Source organism: Numida meleagris, chromosome 1 (genome assembly GCF_002078875.1).
Source record: "Numida meleagris isolate 19003 breed g44 Domestic line chromosome 1, NumMel1.0, whole genome shotgun sequence".
Lineage (NCBI taxonomy): Eukaryota > Metazoa > Chordata > Aves > Galliformes > Numididae > Numida > Numida meleagris.
Window position 1 is genome coordinate 102061738 of NC_034409.1, and position 17426 is coordinate 102079163.

At 43.0% G+C, this 17426-nt stretch overlaps 1 protein-coding gene across 2 annotated transcripts in view; it reads left to right on the forward strand.

Annotated features, from left to right (window-relative positions):
- The window catches only part of BACH1 (BTB domain and CNC homolog 1), a 29003-nt gene continuing 17607 nt past the window's right edge, over nt 6031-17426 (forward strand). Inside the window, exons 1-2 of one of the 2 annotated variants that reach the window (XM_021404060.1) lie at nt 6031-6196; nt 11139-11208. The gene's annotated coding sequence lies outside the window, so the exon portion shown is untranslated. The remainder of the gene's footprint in view (nt 6197-11138; nt 11209-17426) is intronic. The other variant, XM_021404049.1, reaches the window with a different exon arrangement.

Sequence of the window (17426 nt, forward strand, 5' to 3'; positions counted from 1 at the left end):
AACCCCTTTCACACACACACACACACACACACACACACACACACACACACACACAAAGTTGCTCTTTTCAATCAAAACAAACAAAAGAAACCCCCCATGTTTTCCCCATGGAAATGTTACTGTTTTGTTTAAGGTTGCTGTTTTTAAAAACAGTATCTGAAAAAAAAAGATCAGCTTGTAACTGAGAGGGCAGTTTTCACTTTAAGAAGCTTTGATGAGAATTTGGACTAAATTAACTTTGAGATAATCACCTTTGTAATTGCATTTTTAAAGAACAGTCCACTAGAGTATGATTTACTTCTAGATGAAAAGCATTTTTCCTCTTTTTTTTTTATAAGCAGGGAATTTAAAAATATTTTCCTGTGAGTAACAGTACGCTTTCCCAGAATTAACAAAAGACTTTTGTAAGCAAGAAACCATGAAAAATAAGCATGTGTGTTTTTAAGAATTAGAACAGTACCCCACACATACAGCAAAAGACAGTATGGAGAGAAACTCGCTTGGCTGCTTACATACTGGTAAGAAAACGTAGAAAGTCCTCAAAGGCTTTCTAGAAGAATTTATTTAAAGATTTTAAAAGCAGTTTTAAAGAATGAGGCAGATACACAGCCTATACATATTGACATGGCCCTGGGGTTCTCCTTACTTAAATACATTACATGCTACTTAGCTACTCGATAGCTAGATTTTCAGATTGAAAATGTAATCTCAGTGTAGATTAAAAAATAGCTTTTGTTTGCAAGCTGACGGGAGGGAGGTTTGGGCTGCATTTAGCAGAGTGCAAATGCCCTGGTGTTCTTCATGGCTTCTGCAGAAGCCTTACGGGATGCCAGCCTCCAGCCATGGCACCAGCCTCCCTCAGGTCCCCCTGGGGGACACTGGCACTGACATTCTGGTGGGGCCAGACCAGCCCCAGGTGCAAACTGTTCCCTCGCCACCTGCCACCACGCATGCCTGCCATGCACATGTGCAGCACAGCTGCTGCATGCATGCACGGAAAATATGTTGCTGGAGATGCTGGAATGCTGCGCATGCATCCATTTGTTTCACTGCTTACGACACTGCAGTGAGTGCTTCTGGGAAAGCGTCAGACCTGCTCCATGTGCAGTGCAGTGCATTCAGTCCGTGCATGGAGAGTCAGTGTGTCTGGGACAAGCTCACTACACCTGATTTACTACGGTGACCTGTTTGCTCATTTGGCTCATGACTAGAAATGATGGGTTCACCGCGTATGCCTCATCACTCCATCACAGCGTAGGTATGGGGACAAAGACAGAAACCTTCTTCTGACACCAAGCGTCATGCTCAGCCAGAAAGAACTGGACACAAAAGACAGAAGACAAGCCCTTAGCGTTTACTTTTCTCAGTGACTTTTGCCAATGCCTTTAACATATTCTGATCCCAGCATCCAGCAGAAGTATGTATCGAGGCACAGATTCAAGTAACACGTAGTCCTCTGAGGTTTAGCCACCAAATCTAACCCAGTTATCTCTATTCCCAACACAGACAGAGGAGCGAGACAGGCAAAACTCCAAAAGGAGTTTCATCACCCCACTCTAAGACATCTACCACAGGAAGGGGAAAATTACCCTGTGGAGATGCCTATCTGGTCTCATGGACTGCACGGGAACATAAATAAGTAAGTTGCTTACACTAGAGAGATGATGTTTAGATGGATAAAGATAGGTGGGATGAGTCTCACCTTTTGCGTTGGGATGTGTTGCAATTAAACTGGAGAATTTATTAGCCAAGGTTCTGTGGTACGAAACAAGCTTCAGCATAGGAGCTGAGGGCAATGGCAGAAAAAGTCAAACACAATATTAAAGATGTCTTGAATGTTACTGTTTTAGGCTGTGCCTGTTTGACCCGAAACCTGACTCTGTAAATTACGTCACTTTCATCTGTCTGGGCCATTACCCTACAAAGACAAGCCAGAGCTTAGTGAAACCGAGTCACAAACTACCAAGAGCTGAGACTGGTGCACTCAGTGTGTCTGCTGCAGTAAACAACACCAGCAAAAAGATAGTGATAGCCATGCTTCTTCAGAAAATAAAAGCATATGATATGTAAAATGGGACTTAAAATCCTATTAATGTCTTAAATGTATAAGAAAAAAAATCCATTGCAAAAAAAAGGGATATTATTCCTCATTTTCTTTTAACTACATTCTTTTATTATTATTTCTTCTCATGCTCACTAATCCCACGAGCACTTATAACTTGAATTTATACATTGTTTAATCTTTAAAATATTCATTATTAATCTGCAGGAAGATACACTTCCTTATTTTGTCAGCTTACTTCCCAGATCTCCTTTTTGCTGGTTTTACTTCTCCTTTTTAGGAAAAAAAAAAAAAAAGGAATTTTTTTTTTCATTTTTCCAGTTGTGTCTAATTTCAGTAAGGAAATTATTTATTCAGTTCTTCTGTCTGACTATGAGTGAGAAACAAGCTGTTACACCATAATTTCTTTTTCTATTGTGTGGGAACTCAGCATTGCATCATCCTTAGCACTGAGAACAAGAGATGAAGATCCCTTCTTGGTGGGTGTGGTCCAGGGTTTGGTAGCCAATCTCCAAGCCAAAGTAAAAGTTCTAAGCAGTTTTTCAAAGCTGCTTGTTTCACGTCTGAGCACTTGGGGATTGGGAGTTATCAGCATGTGTAAGGGCGTGAGAACTGCCAGTCACAGAAAGCATTAAGAACGACTAAAAAAACTTAGATTCAGAAGGCATTATGATTTAAAACGTAAGAACTCGTAGTGCTCACATCTCAAGCGTAAAGATATTGTTTGGAGATAATTATTAAACGGTTGATCTTAAAAATTTTGCCAACAAATTGCTTATGCTATTTTGTGATTAAACTCTGGCCATTGGTGTGGATGTTCATACAGGTACATAGCTATGCTTGCTGTAGGCCTTTCAGAGAAAGCATTGCTTGACTAAATCTCATGTACATACAATACAGCAGATTGTTTGTTCGTGTTGCTTTTCATTGTTCTGCATGGTTATCAGTTACAAATGACAACCATTACTTGGCCCACATTAAACACTCTCAAAGAATCCAGGAACAAGTAAAAGTAAAATGAAAGGTGTGTCGCTTTGGAGTGTGGTTAAAGTTTATGTGCCTACAGCAGGCATAACAAAAAAACAAACTGACTTCCACCTGGTGCAAATCTAGACAAGGTGTTAACATCTATCTCAAAGGTTGTTGATCAAGGAAAAGGCAGCTTTTATTTTGTAGACTTTTCCACCTGCATGCAGAGTTTACAAAGTAAATACCGCAGTTCTTCAGGGGCTAGAGCAATTGGGAGCCCTTGAATAAACAACCTGGAACTGCTATTCCAGGTCTAGTTGCAGATCTGCTTTTACAGTGCTTCATGCTGTCGTTTTTATTCGAAAGATTTCTCCTAAAGAAATGGAGACAAAAAAAAAGCCCTAACAAAATAATACCTTTAGAAATGGAAGCTAAAAGACTTAGAGAAATTATACAAGGAAACACGAAGCCTGCCTGTGAAATGCAACCACTCTCCACTTAAAAAAAAAAAAAAAAAAAAAAAAAGTACCATTCGGAACACCCTCTTAAGCCAATGACAAAAACAACAAATCAATAAAGAGCAGGGATTTCGTATCATCAGTTTTAATCTGGTATAATGACCATTGAAGAAAGACACTGAAAAATTCCTTTCTAGGTTGTAGTGGAAATGAAACAGTTTGGTGCTCCAGTTCTCCTCAGTTCACAGGGTGGGAGCTGGAACCGGCTCTAGATTCCTCAGACATCATGTCTGTGTGATTTCTAGCTGGTTTGCCACTGGAAATAAAGAAGAATTTAATTATCATTATCGCTATCATGGTAACTCTTCAGAAATAGAGCATAAATATGTGTAGGAATAAAGTAATATATGAAAGAACTTTCCCAAAAAAATACTCAGGAAGGCTAAAACAAAGTATAGAGTATCTATTGAAAAAGGAGCTTGTGGAAGTTACAGGGCATGTAACACAGGGTAGGACAGACAGTGTGTTTCATATTTTCTTTTTTCACAGAATCATTGAGTATCTCAAGTTGTAGGGACCCATAAGGATCACTGAGTCCAACTCCTGGCTTAATACAGGACCACTCAAAAATCAGATCCTACATCGGAGAGCGTTGTCCAGATGCTTCTTGATCTCTGGCAAGTTCGGTGCCGTGACCACTGCCCTGGGCAGACTGTTCCAGTTCCCAACCACTGCCTGATGAAGAATCTTTTCTAACACCCAGTCTGACCCACCTCCTCTGATGCAGCTTCATACTATTCCCTCAGGTTCTGTCGTTGGCCACCTGAGAGATCAGTGCCATTTTTTTTTAAATTTAATTTCTATGATGTACAAATATAATTCTATGATTCCTATGTAAACAAAATTGTTACACTTTGTTAACATTTTTTAATAATGACATTCCTATTAGTCAGTATTACTGACAATGCATCTTCCACCGTTCCCATCGTTAAAGTTTTATTTGGGATATGCCGTTTCCAGAAGGAGGTTGCCTTAAGTGGGTTCCGTGAGCAGACAGATGGACTTTATCCCTCTCCCATATGGCCAACAATTTTTTTTTTCCTTTTAATATACAATAGAGTTGAGTTCTTTCCATTTGTCCTTTGTTGGCCTTTGCATTTTTTTCAGGATGATACTGGGGAGAACAAGCTGCCCTCAGGCCACTTTTTAGCACCAAGAGTAGCAGCTAGGTCTTCTGCTCTGGAGAAGGTGGCAAATATCTACAGGAGTCCTGGACAGCAGCTCCTAAGACACCTCTGAAGTTACCTCATGCTGAACTTGCACGGGTAGATGGCACCACACAAAAACACTCATTGGGACCCAAAAGCTGCATTCACGTTGTGCTGGGGCTTCCATTCTGCCTTTCAACAGGGCTCCTACCTCAATGGCAGCTCCATCTGGCTCTCCCTTGCCTGTCACTAGCTGAAGGCCATCTCCTCACACCTTGCTCACCCACACACTCCACTCCCCCTGTCATCCTGCTCAGGGCAGTGGTGCAGTCCCCATTCTTGGAGGTGTTTAAGAACAGGCAGAGGTGGCACTTACAAACGTGGTTCAGTGATACGATTCAGTAGATTGATGGTTGGATTTACTGCATTCAGGCCTGGGGGGGCCCAGCACAAGAAGGATGTGAACTTGGAGCGAGTGCAGAGGAGGCCATGAAGATCACCAGAGGGCTGGAACACCTCTCTTGTGAAGACAGGCTGAGGGAGCTGGGCTTGTTCAGCTTGGAGAAGACTCTGAGGAGACCTTATTGTGGCCTTCCAGTACTTGAAAGAAGCTTGTAAACAGGATGGAGATTAACTTCTTATACAGTCTAATAGTGAAGGACAAGGGGGAATGGCTTTAAACTAAAAGAAGGGGAATTTAGACTAGATGTTAGAAATCTTTTCCTCAGAGGGTGGTGAGGCGGTGGCACAGGCTGCCCAGAGAAGCTGTGGTGCCCCATCCCTGGAGGCGCTCAAGGCCAGGTTGGATGGGGCCCTGGACAGCCTGAGCTGGGGGGGGGGGCAGCCCTGCCCACGGCAGCAGGTTGGGGCTGGGTGAGCTTTGAGCTCCCTTCCAACCCAAACTCTTCTGTGATTTTATGACTTGCAGATCTTGAAGGTCTTTTCCAACCCAAGCAGTCCTGTTTGACCCTGTCTGTCCTGCAGCACAGGAGAGCTGGTGGCTCAGGTCAGCACGCCGTGCTGCATATTGCTTCCAGCAGACCCTGCCCTGTCCCAGTCAGGCAGTGCTTCAGCCCACAAGGCACACGCTCAGTGAGTAACTTTTACCAGGAAAGCCACTCCGAGGCCGGCACCTCAGCAAACCGCCAGCAGAACGTTCCCCTCTGGAACGGCATCACCACTCACGTCACCCCCGAGCGGGCGGGCCGCTGCGGCGCATGCGCGCTGAGCGGTGCTGTGGGCGGCTGCGCGGCGGCGGGGAGCGCGGCGGCCAATGGGCGGGCGGGGTGTGTGCGTGTGCGGCGGGGGGGAGGCAATGTTGTCGGGAGTCACCTGACCGCGGTCGCCGCAGTCGGGCCGCAGCCGCTGGGACGGGAGCAGTCGAGCTAGGAGGGAAAGGGAGCGGGGAAAGGAAACGGAGAGAGGCGGCGGCGGCGGTGCTGCCCACCGGCCGCCCGCCCGGCCCGCGGCTGAGGGGCGGCGGCAGCAGAAGCGTTGAGGTGAGCTGAAGGGCGCGCTCTCTGTCGGGCAGCCGCCTCCCCCCGCGCCTCCCTCCCCCGGCGGGGCGCTGCGTCCCGCGAGGGCGGTGGGTCCTGGGCACCGCGCCTTCGCATGTCCCCTCGGCGGGGGCTCGGCGGCTCGCTGGCCCAGCTCGGGGGGGGCTGCGATCTCCTGGAGCTGGGAGGGCTCCGCTCGGACCGTCAACAAGGAGGCGGCGATCCCGTCAGGCTCGTTCTGCGCTGTGAAATAGTCGGCGCGCTTCGGCTTCGGGGCGCGTTGGAAGTGTTGCTGTTAGAAAAGAATTGTCGCCTGTTGTTCTGTTCTGTTCTCTGGTTGCGTTTTCCATTTCCAGCGTGTGCTCAGGGACCTCAAATTCGTATGTACCCGGGTCTTCTAAATGCTTGTCGGAATGAAAAAAAAAAAGGAGTGAAGATACTGCTACGTATGTGGTTTCACCGTGCAGTGACTTCTGACAGGTGTGAATTTGAGGCACTTTAGGAAGGTGTGTGAAGAGCATTTTTGGCTCTGCTGCAGGAGTAGCTGCGGTCCGGAAAGGAACACCGTAGCTTACAGCCACATAATGCTGTGGGTCCTTTAAACTCTAGTGCTGAGCCATGCTGAGAAGAAAACACTCAGGGATATCTGTATCAAACCAAATTAAGTAGTCAGGTCATTATGAATTTTGTTTTGTGGTTTGAGTTTAACGTTTAGAAGTGACTCAAGTGGTGTAATTCCTCTTGCGTGCCCTGGCGCATGGCAGTAAATTAGCAAGTGGTGAGGCCGGACCATGGTGGATTTGCAGAGAGGAGCAGTTGCTGGAAACAGAGTATCTGCATGGTGTGCTTCTCAGGAGGGCTTCCGTGGAGACCCTGTTACTGAAGCACTATTTGGATTTCTTCAGATGTTCTTCTGGAGTATATTTTCCAGTTCATTTAAGTACAGAAGAACCTCACTTTTGTAGTCTGTATCCGTCTTGTGAAGTGAATGGAAGCGCAGTAAGTGGGATGCTGGGGAAGTCTGCCTCGCTGGCACGCTCCCAGTTCGACCCTAAATGCCGAAGTGGACGGTTATGTTATATGCGCTTTATTTTTGAGTGTTTTGTACTCAAAAATGTCCAAAGCCTTAGTGTACAAAGGTTTTCATTTGTTAAGGATATTTTGAACAGTAATTTACATTAATGTAAGAATTCCCAGGTATGCCACGCTCTTCACCTGATCACTTTGATCAAGTGGCACTATCGTTGGGCATAGACCACACGTATCTCCAGAAATAAAACAGAGACGTCTTTGTATTGAATTGTAATATGAGTCCCAAACCAAATATCTCTCCCCAGTGCTTTGGACTTGGGTGTCCTTGTTCTGACACTCTCCCATTTGATCAGGTATGAAAAGATGTTAAGACAACTTCCTCATTGGTTTCCTTTTAATTGTAAACCTGGCTTTCTCCCAGTGCTGAGCAAACTGGCGCAAGGTGTTGGCATGGTAGGGCCACTCGAAGGATTCGCCTCTCTTAGTGCTGGTGTTGTCCCTGTCCCTTAAGAGTTCTGCTGCTGAAAGCGGCATGGGGGAGGTTTTAGGGGCTGAAAAGACCTTTGTGGTATTTATAGCACGAGTCTTGTTTATATGCAATCCTTAGTTAAACAGTAGTAATGTGTTGGTTGATGCAAACGTGGGTAGGAACAAAACCTTAATGGTTGTTTCAGCAGCTATTTTTTGCTCTCTTCAGTTGCGTGAATTCAGCCTGGTATGACCAAATTGGGGATAATGTGTGAGGACCCCTGCAGCTATCCCTGCCTCTGCTTCATAAGTTAACCATGTAGGGGTGGAGGAAAGCTTGCTTTGCTGAAACAGATCATAGCCCCTGTCATAGAAGGGACTTCATCTCCAGCAGCAAGCTTTATTTTTCAGTTAATGCAGTTCTTGTGGTAGAGAGGTTTGGTTCTTCAGTAATACAAGGGAAACCTTTGTGTTTGCTATAAGTGCTCATTAGCAGGTCAGAGTAGTGTTCAACTGACTTGTCAGCTACTGAAGCTTTAAAAAGAAGGGGAAGCGTGTTATGAAGGGCAAACTGGCTTTAGAAGCATTAGTGAAATAGAAATAAATAGAGTTTAATCATTAGGTGTGCGCTGGAGAATAGAAGTAGTAGCATAGGGCCAGCCAAAATGCCTTTAAATTGCTTGTGCGTTAAAGAATAGTCAGGTAGTCTGTAGGATCATGCCGGACTTATGTTTGCGAGTGACTTTAATTGTCAAGATAGTGTCTGCAGGTGTTTGGATTCCTGTCTTGGCCCGTTAGCTAATAGTTTAGTAAGAAAGTAAATAGCACTTGCTACTCCTGGCATTCTGCATCTTTTCTCCCTGTGTAAATTTGACTGGAATTTGCAACATTTACATATGCTCTTCTGTTTTCATAGAGTGTTTCTGAACTTTTGTTTCAGTTTCATATGCTCTGAAGAAAAGTTGTGGAAGCAAATCAGAGGAGTTAAAAAGCTAATGCCACAAATAACATTGCGAAGATTGTTTTCCAAAAGCATCTTCTTTGACTTGCCACTGTGTTTGCTCCTCAGTTCTTTTAGGTCTTTTCTTGCATCCTTTATTAGTTCTTGAGCTGCAAATGGTTAACTTATGCACACAAAAAATATTTGTAACAAATAATACTTGTGAATGGATTCTGACAGTCATTAACACAACGAATGTGGCTTGTTTAACTGGAGCAAGGAGTAGATGTGCAGATAGAAACATGAAGGTGTTTGTTCTTGAAGTAGAGGCAGGAGTAGACAGTAGGCGCCAGCTGTGCACGCTTTGTTAGTCAATTTTATCCTGATTAAATATTATACTCTGACTTGGAAAAAAAAAAATATGCAATTACTAAGTCTGTGTGTAGCCACCTTCCCAGAATAACTGCTGAAGGGTGGAACTGAAGGATTGTAAAGGTGGGATTTTGCTGCAGGAGAGTTTCTGAAATCCCTTCAATCCTGTTCATTTTTAGCACTGAAACAAACCACATCCCCACAAAGTGATTTTTTCGTGCCTCAGACAAAAATTTAGCAGTGTAAAAAATAATGTAAAATGGCAAACAGAAATATCTCTTTATTTTTTTCTGGATGGGATCTGAATATTGCTTTATGTCATTTTAGGGAAACTATTCCAACCTTTTTGGGGAAAAATTTATGATTCTACAAAATCAGTCTTCTCCGTATTTCTTCAAAATCCCAGCTCCTGCAATCTTGTGTCTGCTAGGAATCCCAGTTCTTTGTCCTTCTCTCCCTGCTCAGAGTTCCCACATAGATTGCAGGTATTTAAAAACAACTGGATCTTTCGGCTTAAAAGCTTGAGAATAAATGATGACTCTGAGACATGACACTGACCTGACTTCCCATGATTCTTTTCAATTCTCGCTTGTGACTTGTCAAGAGTCCAAGTGCTTTGGTAGGAGTGATGTTGCAGAAATACAGTCTAATCATTTTTTAAAAGCTCACTTATTTACATAAGTGATATCATCCCGCTGTTTCGTTTGAATGGTTTCGAGATTTAATTAAGAATTTGCTAATCATCTAAAGATGAGACGTACGTTCTTCATAGGAGAAAGCATTGTTTTCATGAACGAAAGCTTAGCTGTTATAATCAATAGGTTTCTTAATTGCCATGTTCTTTTTCAAGTATTTTTGAGCTGGTGCTGGAGAAGCAGTAAACATGCAGTCTAAAATGCTTGTTCATCCCTTGTCAGCATAACATGAATCAGCAGCTATTAGCTGCTGCAGGCATTCATCTGTAACGTAACTTCATTTCCTTAAAAGGCGAGGTAGCTGGGGGCAAGCACACGGGTAGAAAGCTTTAGAAAACAGCTTTTGCACTCTATCTTGAATAAACCGTCCCTTATCCAACTAGTCTCGCTTTAGTAGTAGGGAATGATAATTGTCTCTTCATGCGTCACATCTGTGGATGGCGGGGTTTTTTAATAGAATAAAATAAAAGTAAATGTCCGCTGTAAGGGTACTGAGGGAGATAATTGAGCTGCTTAAAGTTTCTCAATGCATCAGCTTAGGAGTCAGGAGTAGCACTCAGACTTTGCTTTTCAAGATGTTTTCTTATGCTTTTGGTCTACAATACCTTTTGTCCCCCCCCCCCCCCAAGCTGTTCAGAAATTTAAGGTATTCTAAGAATACAGGTAAGTTTAGAAGCATGGTGGTTGCTGAGCAGATGTTTACTGTCTACTGCATGATAAATTAACCTGCTAGTGTGATGGTGATGATGATCACAACAGGAATTGCATTTGGGTGCCCAAGTTCAGCCAGCTGTGACAGTGCTGACAGTAAAGGTGCCCTGCCTGAGCTCTGCTGAGGAGGTTCTGCACTCTCTGCTTTCTTATATCCTCAGGAGTTTTACCTGTGTTCTGCTGAAAGTTAATGTCATTATTGCAAAGGGTTGACATCCAGCATGCTGTTAGATGGTAGCTGTTCACTAAGTAAAGAATGAGGAACAGGCTTTTGTTTACTGGTTAGTAAATTGAGTAATGCTTGGGTTGGATAATTCACAGGAAATGTAGCTCGAGGTCTTGAGAAGTAAAAACAAAACCCAAACCCTTACCTGTAGACAGATCAGTGGTAGAGCAATGTAACTGGTAGCTGAGTATAGAAATTGAAGATTAGCTTTTTTCTTATTTAGGAATCTCTGAAATGTAGCTACTGACTGAGGGGGAAAACAAGAGACTGCTGCTCTTTAAAAGAAAGAGGTGACTTGCTAGGATGTAACTCATGTAGCTAATTTATTTAGTTATTTTTGCTTAGCTTCTGCTAGTACTGATTCTGTCTTTGTAGACTGTAAGACAGAAGAGCCACATGTCAGTTTGAGCTGGTTTATTACCCCACTCACTATTAAGTGTATTACAGTTGATGGTTGCAAAGTACAGTCTTGTGTTCTATTTGACAGTGAGTCTTTCACAGGTGATCATTGGGCTTGGATGCTCGCTCTACTTCCTCAAGTCCAGATGCCTCTGGACTCCCATTCATGTTGGTGAGAACTAGATACTGGATTTTCTCTTTTGTGTCTTTAGACTTCTCAGCACGGGCCATCTGAGTAGAAAAAGGCATGACCACTATGGATTTCCAAGGGTTTGTGTGCACTGATTTAGTATTTATAAGGATACAGGAAACACTTCAACTCAGAATAGTCAAAAACTATTTTGGTAAATGTGCACAGAATTCATAGGTGTATCTTACTGTCATTTCTGCTTCTGTTTACTTGAATTTGCACTCTTGAGCCTCGATCTCTGTTCCAAGTGCTGTTTTAGTATTTTTTGGGCCTCTTCCCTTAAAGAGTCTGAGAGCCTGTGCAGCTCACTTCTCTCACTTCTATGACTCATTCATTTTTTCTGGTTGTGAATTTTCTTCTAGTGCTGCCAACTTCAGCTGGTCTCACATTCAAAACATTTGCTTTAGCTGTAAAGCATAGATAGCCCTTTGTGTGCTGAAATGTCTCACCTTTTTCTTTCTGGAGTTTGTGGTGTTTGAATGCAAATTGAAGAACGCTGAATTTGTTTACCAGGGTGATAGCTGTCATGTTGTTGTTGTAAGTTACTTTGTAGTGAAGTTCCTGGCATCTGTTGCAGACAGGCAGAGACTTCCAGCTGTTATTTTTGTCTTCTCTGTTCAGAAAGAATGATGCAAGTATACAGTTAAACAGCTATAAATGTAGAGAACTGATGTTATCTGATTGTTTTTGTAAGTCAACAAAAAGCTTAAACTACACAACATCTGGGGGGGGGTTTCCAGCATACAAGTAAAATACAAGGTACTCTGCTTAAACCTTCATTTAAAGTCTAAAGAAATTGTTAATATTAATGTGCTGCATTTAATAATAATATGTTGATTTAGTAAGTTTAGTTGGTCTTTATCAAAGAATCATCAAGATTGGAAAAGACCACTAAGATCACCCAGTCCAACCATCAGCCCACCCCCACCATGCCCACTGACCATCTCCCTCAGTGCCACATCCACATGGCTCTTGAACACCTCCAGGAACTCCACCACCTCCCTGGGCAGCCTGTGCCAGTCATTCAGCCAAATGCTTCTTAACACCTGACCTGAACCGCCCTTGGCACAACTTGTAACTCGCTGTTAGCTGGGAGAAGAAGCCGATCCCCAACCTCCATTCAGGTGGTTGTAGAGAATGATGGGGTCTCCCATGAGCCTCCTCTTCTCCAGACTAAGTTCCTTTAGCTGCTCCTCATAAGACCTGTACTCCAGACCCTTCACCAGCTCTGTTGCCCTTCTTTGAACTCAAGGCCAGTGCCTCTGTGTTTTTCTTGTAGTAAGGGGGCCCAAAACTAAACCCAGTATTTGAGGTACGGCCCCACCAGTGCTGAGTACAGAGGGATGATGTCCTCCCTGCTGGCTGCACTGTTTCCAATACAAGCCAGGATGCCATTGGCCTTCTTGGCCACCTAGGCACTCTGCTGGCTCACGTTCAGCTGGCTGTTGACCAATACCCCCCCACATTCTTGTTCTTCACACGACTTGCCAGCCACTCTACCCCAAGCCTGTAGTGTTGTATGGAGTTGTGACCAAAGTGCAGGAGCTGGCATTTGGTCTTGTTGAACCTCATACAGTTGGCCTCAGCTTATCCAGATTCCTCCGTAGAACCTTCCTACCTTAAAGCAGATGATTCTGTATATTTGACGTTTGTTATAAGTAAAATACTTTGGACGGAGCGTGGATGTTTGAGAAATTCTCTGCAGGAATGCTGGAATTGTTCATTGGGCTCATTGTTCAGTGGGCCGAGTGTTGGAGGTGATGACTGATGCTGATGTTAAAATGTGCAGTGAGCTAACAGGTGGTATTTTATTCTTTTAAGGCTTCAAATGGTGTCTTGACATCCGCATCTTACTGCTATTACTTCTGGTTAGTAATGGAACTTTCCTATTGGAATGGGTTTTCTATTTATCTTCTTTCTTGCAACCACGAGGAACTTGATCATTATGGCATATCATGAAGTCTGGCCTGATTGATGTGAGAAAGCAGCTACTTGATTTGAGTGTTCTATGTCAGTGTACATAAAATGTGTGTTTTGTTGTCCTTTGCAAAATGGGAATGTTTCTCCTCAGCATGAAATACTTGAGAAGGTGATTGTGTCAACTCTTGTCTTCCAGAAGTGGCTTGCTAGGAAAAGCTATAGCAGAAAGCACTTGCTGTTTTTTATTTTAATCTGTTTGTGTGAAATTTTTACATAAATGTTAGAACTGTTTCTATATGAGTTATAACGCAGATATTTCTTTATTTGCGAGGTGCCATAAAAAACTTTCTCCAGGACTCTTTTGCTGCCTGAATTTTGTAGACATACTTACTCACGAAGCAGTTCTTTGGCCCTGCTGTGAGTGTATAGAGTTAAGCTCGGTTCTGCACATGTTTTTGTCAGCTTTGCTGACAACTTGATGCTTCAGACCTTCCCTCACCTCGGGCACAACACTTCCCTCGTTGACCACGGGATGTTAGTTTGAGTGCGGGCTCTTCACGTGTTGTACTGGTACTGCTGAGTATGAAAGTTAGAGCTAATCTACCTTGTGCCAGGTCTTTCTGTGTGAATGAGAAATTTCATTCTGGTAAAATGTTCCCACTCTTAGACTATCTCTTCCAAGATAGTGTTATCTATTAAGTTATGTAACTTAGCAACAGTAGTTCCTTATAGCTTGACGTGGGACTCAGCCATAGTGATTATCATCTTTGGAATATATGTACACTAGTGTCAAATGAGGACACTTCATGGTTTTCCTGAAGACTTGCATTTAAGTGACTCTTTACTTCCTTCCCTAACAGTATCTCCTTTAGAGGATTATCTGATTGGCCTGCTTTATTCTACCCTCGGCTAGGAGTTAAGGAGAAGTAACTTCTAGTTGTAAGCAATCAGATGAGCACGCTTGAAGTCTGAGATTATTTAAAGTACCTTACTCTGCATTTACCTCATGTTAGTAATATAAATTAACAAATAACTTTAAATGCGTGAGGAAATGAGATCTGTTATTTCCTGATGAATCTTGATAGGCATCTTGCTCTGGTTTCTACATTATGTATTAAAACAAATTTATATTCCTCTTCTTCATATTGTTGGCAGTGCTGATTTGCATTAAGATAACAAGTATTTCATATGTCCTTTGAAAATAACTGTGTACACTTAATTGATTAAAAGTAAGGATGTCTATATCTACTGAAGATATCGTGATTTTACAGATACCTGTTGTTCATAGTTTTCCCGGGCATGTATATAGACTGGGAGCAGCAATCCTTGAGAGTAGCCCCGCAGAGAAAGAGCTGGGGGTCCTGGTGGAGAAAGACAGGGAGCTGTTAGAGGGGGTCCAGAGGAGGGCCACAAAGATGATCAGAGGGCTGGAGCACCTCCCCTACGAAGACAAGCAAAGGGAGCTGGGCTCGTTCAGCCTGGAGAAGAGAAGGCTGTGGGGTGACTTCATTGCAGCTTTCCAGTACCTGAAGGAAGTCTACAAACAGGAGGGGAGTCAACTCTTTACAAGGGCAGATAATGGCAGGACAAGGGGAAATGGTTTTAAGCTGAAGGAGGGAAGATATAGGTTGGATATCAGGGGGAAGTGCTTTACTATGAGAGTGGTGAGGTGCTGGAACAGGCTGCCCGGAGAGGTTGTGGATGCCCCATCCCTGGAGGTGTTAGACCAGGCTGCACAGGGCCCCACCCAACCTGGCCTCGAACATTAGATGTGGAGGTTGGCGGCCCTGCCTGTGGGAGGGTGGTTGGAGCTTGATGATCCCTGAGGTCCCTTCCAACTCAAGCTATTCTATCATAGTTTTCCCCTTGAGTCATATTGTAGTAGAGGTGAAATAAATCAGCTCATCTTCACTTGAAAGCAGAATAAAGTATTTTAACCAGTGCTCAGGAGACAATATTTTTGGCCTTAAGCAATGCGTTTTTGATCTCAGTCACTGATGAACAATGGAAGCTTGATAGTAATGTGCTTCCTTGTGTCCTTCAAGCAGACCTTGATTCATTCAGCTGCAGTTTTTCTTCAGGTAATTCTTATACTAGCATGTGTCATAGTCCCTTTTTCTTTCCCTCAAGACTGTGAGGTTCTTACGTGCTCAGAGCTTGACATGAGAGGAATTTGAGGAATATCTTTGTACTGACAGTTCTGGTTTTCTTCCACGAAGTGAAGATTCATAGTGAACTTTTGCATTGTTTCATATTTAATCCTTTCAACCTGCTTTTTAAGGGCTGCTTCAAGTTTTGGAAGGTCTTTTTGGATTCTTATCTTCAATAGTACGTGATGTATGGAAAATCTTAAACAATACTTTTGGTTCTTAGCATCTTTTGCATTCAGCAAAACAGTTGTTAGTTGATACTGACTTAATGAGCAGCGATTTAAATATACAGTCATCTGCAGACTTGGTGTACTTCTACAATTTGTCTGTGCCTGCCTCTAATTTTCCTTCCTCAAGTGTTCATTTTAGAAGAAAGATAGCATGATTACTGCCATTGGGCACCTCTGTTGAGATGAAGAAGGCCTCTGAGGGTCTTTACTGGGGGAAGAGCTTACAACCTTACAAGTTACACAGCTTCTTAATTAGAACTGAATTGTTGTCTCCAAACCTTTTACCTCTTCTGTCCATCTGTAAATGGAATTAATTTTAAATAATTTCTAAAGGCTTCAGGAGAATAGATGAATGCGAAACAGTTCACAAAAGTACAGAGTTTTTTTTTGTTGTGGGTGTGTATATAATGTATTACAGATATGGATACAGTGGAAAATCTAGTTGTCTGTCATGACGTACTGTGATAAATGTGAGGCCATGCCTTTATTGCACAACTAGAAAACAGAATTAGGACACTCGCCAATTTGACCTTTGTCAGCACTTCTATGAAGTGTGACAGAGTTCTGGTGGTTACATTTTTTCCTTTTCCTATTTGATACTTGCTTTCATTAGCATTTTCAGTCTTTTGGTTCTTTTCCTTTTAATTTCTCTCTGTACAGTATATAACCATTACTAGGTTTTACAAATAAGATAAAAACTATGTTTTGGTTTTAGTTATTGAAAGCCTCTTTTACATTTTGAAATGCTCAATGAAATGCTGCATTTTATACTTTCGACATCTCAAACTTATATCCTGTTTAAAGGGACTGCACTTTGAGTGCTGTGTTCAGGTTTGGGCCCCTCACCACAAGAAAGACACTGAGGCCCTGGAGCGTGTCCAGAGAAGGGCAGCAAAGCAATGAAGGGTCTGGAGCACAAGTCTGTTGGGGAGTGGCTGAGGGAGCTGGGGTTGTTCAGTCTGGAGAAGAGGAGGCTCCGAGGAGACATCGTTCTCTACAACCACCTGAAAGGAGGCTGTGGTGATGTGGGAGTCATCCTCTTCTCCCATGTAACTAGCAATAGGATGAGAGGGAATGGGCTCAAGTTGCACCAGGGGAGATTCAGATTGCATGTTAGGAAATACTTCTCCAAGAGAGTGATCAGGTGCTGGAACAGGCTGCCCAGGGAGGTGGAGTCACCGACCTTGGAGGCATTTAAGAAACATTTAGATGTTGCACTGAGGGACGTGGTTTAGTGGGAAATATTGGAGATAGGTGGACAGTTGGACTGGAACATCTTAGAGGTTTTTTCCAACCTTGCTGATTCTATGTTCAAATACAAAATTCTGATTTTCACTCTACAAGAAACTGAAGGTGATTTGGGGCTTTCCTTTTTTTTTTTCCTTTTTTTTCTTCCTTTGGCAAAAGCAACCTTAGAAGCTAATTATTAATGCTTTAAGTAGTCTGCACAGGGTTTGGAAAGTGTGTTGCATGCTTAGTAGAGATGAAGTGAAACAGGTTCAGCTGTCCACAGCACACGTATAAGCTGCTGTTCCTTTTAGCCTTCTGTGCTATGGAAGTGTAGGGAGCTGAATGGGATATTGGAATGGATTATTTTATGAGGGAAAACCTGAGAGCAGCATATTTTGTGTGTGGACTGTCTATCTGAGGGTTGGGAGGGCTTGAAGAAGAAAGGATAAGGAATGTTTACAGGACTGCTGGAACTGTGGTCGAACTTGTTAGGAGTCTTGCCTAGATGTTCACCCTAAAACAGGTCCTTAACTTTAACACTTCTGTGTTCCCCACCACGCTGGATTTAATCTTCCATTTTGTTGTCAGTTCCTCTTTTCAGTATTTATTTCTGGTACAAATACAATTATACATTGTTAAACTATATGTGCTGCTATAATATCTGAGGATA